Raw genomic sequence first — 12394 nt, forward strand, 5'->3', positions numbered from 1 at the left:
CATATCTGTTACTAATCGTAAGGGCTCTGGGCTCAAATGTCTTTTGCTATATATGGGCCCAGCATATATTTCAACTGATTTCAACTGATTTCAGCCTTATTTCAACTGATTCTTTGAATGAAGATTATTTTCTCAATTTTCCCTGTAGCTGTCAGAATAATGTCATCACCACGGCTTCACGCAGAATCCCTTTTGTATCTGGTGGCAGAAGCTCTCCTATCCTCAGATGTAAAGAGGACAGGGCCCCTGTGAAACACACTCAGTGCCATGTGCTCAACCCTGGGTTGGTTTTTAATGCACTTTGTTATTTAACCCTCACAACAGCTTTGCAAGTTTGATGTCACGGTCCACGACTTTTACTGATCAGGCAACTGAAATGTAGAGAGAGACCACAGTCACTCAGTTTTGTACATGGGCAGCCCAAGGTTCAAACCTATGTTTGTTGGACAATAAATTATTTCTCTCTTTGCTGTTCTATTCTTATTGTACTTATTAGATGTTCTCATTAAGAAAAACAAAAATAACCGGATAATATTGGCCAAGCCACACTACCTTTCCATTATCTTTGTTGGCCTATTTTCTTGTGTAGAAAATGAGAGGAATGGGCCGGGCGCAGTGGCTCACGCCTGTAATCCTAGCACTCTTGGAGGCCAAGGCAGGCAGATTGCTCGAGGTCAGGAGTTTGAAACCAGCCTGAGCAAGAGCAAGACCCCATCTTTACTATAAATAAAAAGAAATTAATTGGTCAACTAATATATATAGAAAAAATCAGCCGCGCATGGTGGCGTATGCCTGTAGTCCCAGCTACTCGGGAGGCTGAGGCAGGAGGATCGCTTGAGCCCAGGAGTTTGAGGTTGCTGTGAGCTAGGCTGATGCCACGGCACTCACTGTACCCTGGGCAACAAAGCGAGACTCTGTCTCAAAAAAAAAAAAAAAAAGAAGAAAGAAAAAGAAAAGAAAATGAGAGAAGTGCACTAAATAATTATAAGCATTCTTTTAATCTTACAAGTTTTTCTCACTTTTGTAAAGAGGAATGGAAATGTCAAGGTTTCCAGATCAGTAATTTGACACAAAGAAGCGAACCGCTATCAAAATGAGGCAAAGCCTTCAAAAGACACGTATGGGTATGGTTTCACTCCGAACTAAATAAAACTTTTTCCTATTTTAAAAATTTTGTCATATACAAAATTACTGAAACATTCATAGTGCAACTTTTACTTCTGTCAGTAGCAATGATTTTTTAAAAATTTGTGAATTTACAATCCAATCAGCCTTGCTTTTCCTCTGAATGTTTATTTAGTATATGATGTGTTAAGAATCAAAATGCCAAGTAATAAATAGGTATTTCAAAAGAAACAAAATTTACAAAAGTATCCAGGAATTAATTAGAAATTTATGGGATCTGTAACTATGGACAAGAGAGAAAATTTAACTAAATACATGAAAATATTTTCTGGGAAGAAAAGATTTATTGTAGAAAAGTGATAGATTCTCTTCATATTATCATAAATTTAATAAAATGCCAATGAAAATTTCCACATGGTTTTTGGGGAAACTTAATATGATGATCTTTATGTTTTTATGGAATAAAGTCATAAAAAAAGCCAAAAATATTTTTTAAATGAAGATAAATAGGGTCATGGGAAGACACTTGCCAGATTTCCAGTTGCATTATAATTTTGGTTCTTAAAATTATAAGCAAAGTTTTGATGAAAAAATTAGAGAGTAGAGGTTCTTACTTATCCAATATAACAATTTAATCTTTTAAAGATTTAATTGGGGTATAAAGGAATCTAGTTATGAATTGTACAAAATAGTAAAGGATGAGAATAGAGCTCTTAAGACAAATGGTGAAGGCAGGGTTGTGGTTCATTAGCTGCCTCACCTCAACACACACATCAGATGTATCTATGTACAGAGTGAGGCAGGAAGGTATATTACTTAGGATAGAATTCAGCTCTAAACATGTAGCTCAGAAAGGAAGGAAGCTGTGCTCCAAAATATTCTCAGTTTCTTATTCCAGATCACACTTTGCCATTGCTAAAGAATAGCCTTCATCCTTTGGCTCCAAGATGGCAGCATCCACACTGAGCAGGAAGAGGCAGGAAGAGACCACTAAGTGGAAGAGGGCACAGGTCATGGGCCAACAGCCCTAAAGGAAGGTTCCCGAAGGTTCTTATCTTGGCCAAAACTTGGTTGCATGTTCCTTCTAGTTGCCAAGGAAGACTGGAAATTTTGCCTTTTTCGAAGCATCCCAGTGCCCAGTTAAGATTTTACTGTCATGGTGAAAATGGACATTAGAAGACAACCAATGGTGTTCACCATAAAAGAGAGAAACATAATCAAAGGAAGGGAAGTTGAAAATGTATTATAATTTGGAATTTGGGAATAACTTTGTGCAATAGTCTCAGAATTAAGCATAGATGGGGTATTTCTTGGCTGCCTTGGCATGAGTGTTATGATGAAACAAACAATCTAAAATCTCCTAAAATCCTGCTATCCCGCGTCACAGCTTCCTGTAGCATTAATTTGTGCTACTCCAGAGCCTAAACAACCCAATACTAAGAAAAAGAGCTTCTCATTCTAGAAAATGAAATGAAAAGGAAGAATTTATGAAGACATGGAATTGTGCTTTGTGTAATATTTTACTCTGTTTTAAAACTGAAAATTTTGATGATATTGTCTGGAACAATAACCAACATAGAGTGGCAAACTACCAAAAAAAATAAACATTTTTCTAAGTCATGATATGTCAATGTCTGCACAGCATTTCACTAGCATTCATTTTACCAAGACCCCATTGTTGGATTACCACATACATGTAGTTTTGTCATTACAGGGAAGGCAAACCGTAGCTTGACCATGAGAATGCCTCCTATTATCGAAGTCAAACAAACAACTGCTCAGCTGTTAGAGAACCCATTTAGCTTAAGCCTCCCACTCTGTTTTCCCCATAGCAATTGTCCTGGTAAACCGTTAATCCCAAATTGCTCACTGGGCTTTCAAGGATTTTTTCCCTCTCTTTCCCTTTAATCAGTGCAACAAAGCAAACCACAAATAAATCTGACTTTCAGGTATCAAAAGCTGTTTTCCAGGTCTGTGACAGGTTCAGTTGAATGTATACAACTGAGGATGCAGATGGATGCATGGAAAAATCTGGTGCCCAGATGGCCTACCTAGTCTCGTTTTTTTGTTTTGTTTTGTTTTGTTTTCAATTGAGCCAACATAAAAAAATCAGGATATTTCACATAAACATCCAGAGTTCTGGCATCTCTTAAAATATCTGACAGTTCTTGACCCATACACTTATGTGGCAACATTGAGTAAGAACTGGTCAGTGACCACCCTCTCTAGGATATGCATTCCACCTGCCCTCAGACTCAGCATCCTGTCCTTGACTCTGAGACCAAGTGTCGCTTGCATTTATAAGCACATATTGAGCATTGGTTTTCTCACTAAAGGGAAACCCTTCTCTCTGGCTATGTCTCCATCAAAATCGATGAAGTAAAAGATAAACCAGAAAGGCCATATGCTTCAAGAAAAATGTGAGAAAAAGCACATTGGTTTGTAGAATCTCAAGGTTCTTAATTACATGTCACATCAGCTCACTTATACTATCACCTTCCTGTCCCCAAAAGGTATCTGAGTTTGAGACCCTGGTAAACCTGGTATACAGCTTACTCCTGAAATATCTACCCAATGGGAAATCTGCTGTAAGTTTCATATAGTAAGAGGAACCATCTCTGTAACTTTACCCACCTCATTCTCCATCATAACACAGCTCTGTCTCCAGGTGATTGACTCACACCCCTGCTTATGCTCAAGATCCCATTCTTTCTCAGTGTCTGGTAGCTCTGCTTCAATGCCAAGTCCATCTGTTTTTCGCATCTCTACTCTTTTCCTGCACAGATCTCATCAGCTGTAAAGAAAACTGTTCCTTCCCTTTACTACTACTGTTTCTTCCTTTCATTGCTCAGATACTTAAGCAGATAACGTGTGGTCCCTGCTTCAAGTTTTGTGTCATTCATGCCATCTGCTATACATACCCAAAGCCAACTTTGGCTCCATGAAGTCTGGGGTCGATGCCAACAACTTCCTTGATAATTCTCTCATCAAGATGACCAATGGTCTCCTTCCAGCCACTTATAGTTACTTTGCTTTCATTGAGCTGTTTTTTTTTTTTTCAATATTGAGTTTCCATGCATTCTTGAGACTGTCTTGCTCTTGGATTCCCTTATAACTCTGGTCCCCAACCCCTGAGCCACTGACCAGTACCAGTCCATGGCCTGCTAGGAACTGGGCCACACAGCAGGAGGTGAGTGGCAGGCAAGCGGCGACGCCTCATCTGTGTTTACAGACACTCCCCATCACACTTCCCCATCGTGCACGTCACCACATAAGCTCCGCCTCCCGTCAGAACACCAGCAGTGTTAGCTTCTCGTAAGAGTGCTAACCCTACTGTAGACTGCGCATGCGTGGGATATAGAGCGTTCCTCCTGAGAACCTGATGCCTGGCGACCTGAGGTGCCGCTGAGGCGGCGGTGCTGGCGCTGGGAGCGGCTGCAAGAGAGGTCTGGCTGCACAGTGAATGTGATGCCCTCGATTCATCCCCACACCATCCCACGGCCCCGTCCATCTATGGAAAAACTGTTGTCCACGAAACTGGTCTCTGGTGCCCAAAAGTTTAGGGAACACGGCCCTATGATATACAGCCCAGATTTCCCACCACCTACTGTGAGTGATTCCTTTGCTGCTTTATTTTTTCTCTATGAACTTCAAATTCTCTCCTATGCAGAGTTTATTGATATTTACAGCTCTCATTACTACATGCATCTCTTATGCTTCCAAGATACACATCTTTATGAAATCTTTTACTCAAATATATGGATAGCCTTTTAGATTTTGAAAAGTATTCTTTACTTAGAATTAATTTAGTGAATAGGGTATCATATTCCCAACTGGTAATGTTGATATTGTTATTGTTATTCCCATTTTAGGAATAAATGACTCCAGAGAAGTTACCATGTGCCTGCTCATGATCAGGTATTAGTGTGATTTTCAGCATGCTGGATGAAGGAACTTAGTGCTGGGGAAAACGGCAGCTTACAAAGATGACTAGGCACCGTGACTTAATAGTAGAAGGTCCACATGGTGATAGAGACAGAGAATTTTAATTCATATCAGAGAATCTTAACTAGCTCTATCACTTAATAGTTATATGACTTTATTAGCTACATTAAGTAATTGCTCTGACCTATTTCCTTATCTTTAAAATGAACAATACAATAATAACTAAATTGCTTGAAGCCAGGGGCTAGAACACACGTCTTGCTTGTGGCATGAAGTCTTGCTCCCACTGTGTTCTTGCTCACCCAGTCCACACCACTGGGACTCCGCCTCCTGTCCCTCCACGCGCCGTGTCCTGGGTGTGACGCAGCGCGCGAATGCCCTGACACAACTCCTGCTGGGGACCTGGCGTGCGCTCCTCAGCCCCTGGGAGGTGATTGCTCCTCTGCCCAGCAGCGTCATGAGGAGGTACAGTGCCATCCTTGTAGGGGGCTATTATAATATTTCTGAGACGTTCCTGCAGCTATGACCCACCTCACAGGGAACTCCTTTGGATACTGAAATTAGTTCCTTATTATACCTGATTTCACTGGCCGAGGTGGCTGTTTAATCCCTACACAGCAGGGCCCTGGGGTCAGCCTTTGCTTTGGTAGGAGGGCTTGTCTAGGAGCCTTCCTTAAAACTGCACATAGATAGCGAGTTCATTATTTCACATGCATTCCTATGTATTTGAGGGATTTGAAGGTGCTAAGGCAAACCTGCTGCTAAGCCGCTGGGCAGCACCAGCCACTTTCACCTTGGAAGTTGCCATCGTGCCGCTGGCTGCGTCTCCGGCCGGGAGCGCGAGGCCCTGCAGCTGGGCTGCTCCCGCGCCGGCCTGTTTGTGCAGCCCCTTCCCACGCATGCGTGCATCCGTCTCAGCAGCCCCTTCCCACGCATGCGTGCATCCGTCTCAGCAGCCCCTTCCCACGCATGCATGCATCCGTCTCAGCAGCCCCTTCCCACGCATGCATGCATCCGTCTCAGCAGCCCCTTCCCACGCATGCATGCATCCGTCTCAGCAGCCCCTTCCCACGCATGCGTGCATCCGTCTCAGCCCCATCCAGAGTCAGCCAGCTGTCAATAAAATGGCCGTCTTGTTAGCCACACTGGCTATTTCCTCTCCTTCACTTAATAGATCATACCATTCTTTAAATTTGGAATCTTGTCATTCTTTTTGTCCATTGGATCAGTAGTGATGACCCTGCTTTCATTTCTGATATTAATAACTTGTATTTTATTTCTTTTATCCTTGCCTAGCCTGGCTAACCATGGCTCTTTTCAAAGAACCAGCTTTTAGTTTAATTGATTTTCTCTACTGTTTCCCTGTTTTCAATTTTATTCACTTCTAATCTAATTTTTATGCTTTTTTTCTTTCTTCTCACATTGGGCTTAAATCACTTTTCTTTCCCTAGATTCCTAAGGTGAAAGTTTGGATTATTGATTTTGAATCTTTCTTCTTTTCTAGTATATGTATTTAATGCTATAAATTTCACTCTAAGCACCACTTTTGTGGCATGTCACAGTTTTGATAAGTTGTATTTTCATTTTTATTTGGTTCAAAATATTTTTAAAGTTTATATTGAGAATTCTTCTTTGATCCATGTATTAGTTAGGAGTATATTGTCTGATCTCCAAAAATTGGGGGATTTTCCTACTATCTTTGTATGAGGGATTTCTAGTTTAAGTCCATTATTGTCTGAGAGCATATTTTGTATGATTTCTATTTTTTTTTAATTTGTTAAGGTATTGTGTTATGGCCTGGAATTTGGTCTATTTTAGTGAATGTTCCATGTGAGCTAGAGATGAACATATATTCTGCTGTTTTGAAATGGAATAATCTATAAATGTCAATTGCATCAATTTGATTGGTAGTGCTTTCAGGCCAAATATATCCTTGCTGATTTTCTGCCCAATCTATTAATTGATTAAAAACAAGATATTGAAGTCTTCGGCTATAATAATGATTTGTCTATTTTAATTGCAGTTTTGTCTCACATATTTTGATGCTTTTGTCATTAGGTATATACATATTTAGGATTGATATGTCTTCTTGGAGACATATCAATGTCTCTATGTCATAGAGACCCTTTGTCACTATGTAAAGCTCCTCTTTATCCCTAATATTTTTCTTTGCGCTGAAATATGCTTTTTCTGAAATTAATACAGCTATTCCAACTTTCTTTTGATTGGTATTAGCATGGTGTACCTTTCTTCGTTTCTTGACTTTTAATCTAGCCTTGTCTTTATATTTAAAGCAGGTTCTTATAAACAGCATAGAATTGGGTCTTGAGTTTTTGAAAAAATCTACTCTGACAATCTTTGTCTTTTAAATGGTGTATTTAGATCATTCACATTTAAGTGATTATTGGCATACTTGGATTAATAATTAGCATGTTTGTAACAGTTTTCTATTTTTTTTTCTTTTTTTTCTTTTTCTTCCCTTTCTGCTGTCTCTGGTTTTAATAAAACATTTTGTATAATTCCATTTTATCTCTTCCCTTAATGTATCAATTATACTTCTTTTAAAAGAAATTGTGTTGATTGCTGTGGAGTTTGTAAAATACATTCAAAACTAAATTCACTTTTAAATAATATCATAGCACTTCATATGTAGTACAGGTACTTTATAACAGAGTATTCTCATTTCTTCCCTGCTGTCCCTTATGACATGCTGTCATTCATTTTATTTAACCATGTGCTATAATTGCCCAATACATTGTCACTATTATTGCTTTAAGTGAAATTATTTTAAGTCAATTTATAATTTAAAAAATAAAAAGAGTTATTATAATGTTTTTGATTTCTTGCATCTTGATTCTTAGAGTTTTCTTCTTTCTATTTACTTAGGTATATATTGTTCTTTCATGTTGTATTTTTTTTTTATTAGAGCCCTAAATATATTTATCATAGTTATCTTAAATTCCCAGTTTGATTCAAAATTCAAAGCTTGCTTCTGTATCTTAGTCTGATTCTGATGCATACATTATATTTTCAGTTTTTTTCCCTTTTTTGACTTGTAAGTTTTGGTTGAAAGCCAGACATATCAATTAATAGAAATGGAAGTAAATAAGATTTTAGTGTGAAGCTTTAAGTTAATCTGGCTAGATAATGTGATATTTGTATTGTTTGCTGTAGCTATAGGTTACAGAGGTTTAAAATTCTTTCAGTGTTCTTATTTTTCTCTCTCCTGTTGACTTTGGGCTTTTCTAAGAACTCCTACTCAGATAATGTCTGGGTATTGCAGCTCTTTCAGCTCTAATATGCTATTATTATACTGGAGTCCAGTTCAGGTGGTAGAAGAGTGTTAAGGAGGGAGGGTGTTCATGAATTTATGATAAAATCTCAGTTTTAAGTGGACCGGTGACATTCACAAGAGTTTCTTATCCCTCTCTCATCCCTACCTCCTTAGGTGAGACTGGAAGTCTAACATGGGCTAGAGTGGAAGAAGTTCCCATCCCCTGGGTGGGATAGGGCTCTGTAAAGTCTTTGTCCTGGAGAGTAGGCTTTCATTTTAGAGAATTCTCTGGCCTTGTTTCACTGTGATTACTCTTCCTTTTTTCCTGCCTGAGTGATGAGGAGATCATATTCGGTTCTTCATCATGAGAACCTGATGGGTTCTGGAGGTAAGACCTATGAAAGTATTTCCCACACCTACACTGCTGACAGACAGTGTTCTCCACTCTCGGGCTAGTTCATTCTCTGCCTCAAGAATGTCCTCAAGTTTACCATTTAAGTGTTCCTACTACTTTATGGCTCTAGCATCTTTTGCTCTAGGTAAGTGGATCTCTGCTGAGACTGTCTGGATGTGCCAATCACTTCAAATTCAGGGATTTTCTCTGTGATCTCAGTTTTCTGAAAAGTCCATAAAAATCCATGAAAAGTCATTGATTTTCAGTTTGTCTAGGTTTTTCTTGTTGTAAAGTTGGAGGTGATGACTTCTAAGCTCTTTCTTTGTTAGAGCTGAAACTGGAAGTTTTCAACTCTTTTTTAATCACTTCTTTGTATTCCACTACCAATCTGATTTATGCCCTTGTCATTCTTTTACCAGACTTCCTAGGAGCCTCCTAAATGGCCATTCTGCCACAGCCTCATACATTTCCTGACATCCAAAACAGCACTTCTGTTATGCCAGCCCCCTGTTTATCAGCTACCAATGATCACTGGTTGCCTACTTAAAAAAATAACAATTTTCTATCCTGACATTCAAGGCTATTTTATGTCCTTACGCATCATTTGCCTTCATCTACTTTCCAATGAGAAGCTGATGATCCGGATCAGGAATGCTGTCTCGTTGCCACTCCAACCTTAGCTGTGCTCATTGTTGCTGGAATACTCAATAACCTTTGTCAAATGAATCCCTACTCTTCCTTTTGGTTATGTCTGGTTTCATCTCCATGAAGCGTTTGCCCACTATTCTGTGCACCATACATTTTTACATGTGTAGAAAGAACGATATTCCTGGAAGAAATGGGGAAGCCTTTGGATTCATGAGACAGAAGAAACTGATGGGGTGAGTGGAAGGGGCTTTCCCAAGGACACACAGCTGGTTGGTTAGAACTAGACTCAGAACCCACCTCCCATTTTCTTCCATCAAGTTTGGATTTCCTGCAGTGGTGATTTGCAAATGTCAGCATGTGTAAGAGTTACCAGGGGAAGAAGTTTAAAAAAAGAAAAAAAAAAAAGAAGTTTCCCGGAGCCCATCTCCTGAGATTCACACTTACTAGATGAGAGTTGGGACTCAGGAATCTGCATTTTGAGCAAAGGACTCTGGGGTTGGTGAAGAATTCACTCTGAAAAACACTGTCACAGAGCACATTTACACGATGTAGAATGGTGGTTGGCATTCAAGGAGTACCTGAGTAACTCTGGCAAAAATGTTGTGCTAGAGAACATGATTTCCATCTGGCTCTGTTAAGTTTGCTTGGAATATGAAAAGGTCTGCTCTTGAATTTTTGGACTTTCAACTACAAATAAAAATCTTGTTAGTTTTCTTAAACATGCATGCAATTATTTATCAGAGAAATTAGGAAACGGTTTAATGTAATTCAATATTGCCACTTAATGTGTATGTATTCACTATTAGAGTTAAAACCAAACTAAACCCTACCTTCACACTCCGATAAGTAAAGATAAAATACATGCTCATTGAGAAATTTGGGGAAATACTGAAAAATATTAGCTACTGTTTATTGAATTTGCTCTGTGACAGTGCACTGTGACTCTACATGGATTATATCATTTAATTCTTACAACTACTCTACATTGGAAGGGAGTGAGGCTTAGAGAGGTTAAGTGACTTCCCCCCAAACACCAGCAATGAAACAGTGTGCCAAGATTTAAATATTGCAGGTGGAATTCTGAAGCCTACACCCTTAGACATTAGACTCTCTTCTATCAAAATCCTATCATTTCTAGCCGTGTGGACCTCAGGAAGATCTCCTTAGTACTTCTTGCAGTTCTATCCAGTCCTTCTGAAGACACGTGAGTATAATATTGAAATATCTGGGCTTTGGAGATAAAGTGAACATGGTTCTACTTCTGACTTTGACATTAATCTTATGAGTTTGAGTAAGTTTAATTTAACGTCTCTGAACTTCAATTCATCCAGCTGTAAAATGGTGAGAATAATATTTATCTTGTAACTGAGAACAATTTAATAAGATAATAGTTGTGAATTACTTAGTACTGTGCTATATTGATTATAAGGACTCAATAAATGTTATTAAATATTATAATTATATACTTTAAAAATTACATATTTAAAAATTGGAGTCCTACTGAAAACATAGGTTTATGTACTATTTATTCTGCCTGCATTTATGATTTAGTTAAGTCAAGTGTCCAAATATCTGCACTTTACACAATCCCTTCTAAGCCTTCTAAGAAAGTCTGTCCTGCCCACAGTGACCGCTATTGAGAGAGCTGTGCTCTGCCACGACATATGCAACCAATAAAGGATTGGTCCTCTTCATATAGGAAGGACTCATAAATGATTAAGAAAATACACAGACCCTTATTAGGATAGTGGACAATGGATATCATCTAGGCAACATGATCCACTTTCTGTTATATGCTTTCTGTAATAACATATTTATTTATATAAGCAATACGTATTTCTGTAAAAGAGAAAATGGATATATTTTATAGTTAAAAAATAACTGAAAAGATTTATCCCACATTATAAAAAACATAATAAACTCATAGGTGATTTTTATTTGCTTCTTTCTATGTTTTCCAAGATCTTAGCAGTAAACAGATTTTACTTTTCTGTAATGAGAAAAGAAAAGCTTTAAAGAATAGAAGAAATCCAGTGGTGGGATGAATTGCTGTCTGAGTTTGTTTGCTCATGTGTTTTTCCCACGATGCTTTGGTTCTAGGTGGCTCCCGAAGCTTTCAGGCACTCGTGGAAGGTCCCTGGGGCGGGCTTCCCTGGAGGCCTGGGTGTGCGAGCCTAAGTTGGAATCTTTGACACAGAGGAAGCCCTTGTAAGAGCCGGGCTTGCTGGTCCAGACTGTCTCCAAAGGCGTGTTCCTGGGACCAAACCAGAGCACAATGAAGAAAGAAGGGAAAGTAGCCATCGGCTTGCATCGCAGTAAGGAGAGAGCATGACTCCAAGAACTTTCCAGGGCGTTCCCAACTTGACATTTCCTTCCTTGACCTTTGAGCTAAACTTAGCATTATCTTTAGAAAAAGGCAGTTTCCCCAAGAACTCAAACCACAGATCTCTGAACTCAAGAAGGCAGATTCAGGGATAGCTTTGCATCTGGCTTATTTAACACGGAGGTACATATCCTTGAAATCGCCCTGCCCATCTCAGGAGAGTCAGCCAATGGGTCCTGAGACTGGAACGAGACTTGGCTATTCTGTGGTCTTTTGCCTATATAAAGTATGACATCCTGGGTGATAATGTAGCCATTATTACATCGCTCTGCAGTTTTTCTCCATTGATATTCCTTGATCTGCATCCAAGCATAAAGAAAAAGATGTTGCTTTTGCCTTTGACACTGGTGACAGCCTCGGTACCTGGAGTGATGGGCAGTGGTAGAAGTCAGCAAAGAGGGTCAGGTCCTTATGGCTTTGGACCTGCCTGCTGCTCCAGCGTCTCCTCCTCAGCAGCTCCCAGCCGCCTCCCATGCCCCGTGTTTCAGTCGTGCAGATTGCTTGGGTCCTTTGAGTGACTCTTGCTCTCTGACAGTGTCTTGTCTCCCTCTAAAACACTGACCCCTTGACCTCTCCATCTGATTAATTCCCCCAGCAGGATACACCTGACCTCTTAACCTTGTCA

The 12394-nt window shown here is 39.4% G+C and overlaps 1 long non-coding RNA gene across 1 annotated transcript; it reads left to right on the forward strand.

Annotated features, from left to right (window-relative positions):
* Positions 1-4519: 4519 nt before the first annotated feature.
* LOC105862027 (uncharacterized) lies at positions 4520-12010 on the forward strand. Its single transcript, XR_001149850.3, has 4 exons — positions 4520-4734; positions 4998-5043; positions 10459-10590; positions 11487-12010. It is a non-coding gene; the product is annotated as an uncharacterized LOC105862027 (long non-coding RNA).
* Positions 12011-12394: the final 384 nt, after the last annotated feature.

Source organism: Microcebus murinus, chromosome 18 (genome assembly GCF_040939455.1).
Source record: "Microcebus murinus isolate Inina chromosome 18, M.murinus_Inina_mat1.0, whole genome shotgun sequence".
NCBI classification, from domain to species: domain Eukaryota; kingdom Metazoa; phylum Chordata; class Mammalia; order Primates; family Cheirogaleidae; genus Microcebus; species Microcebus murinus.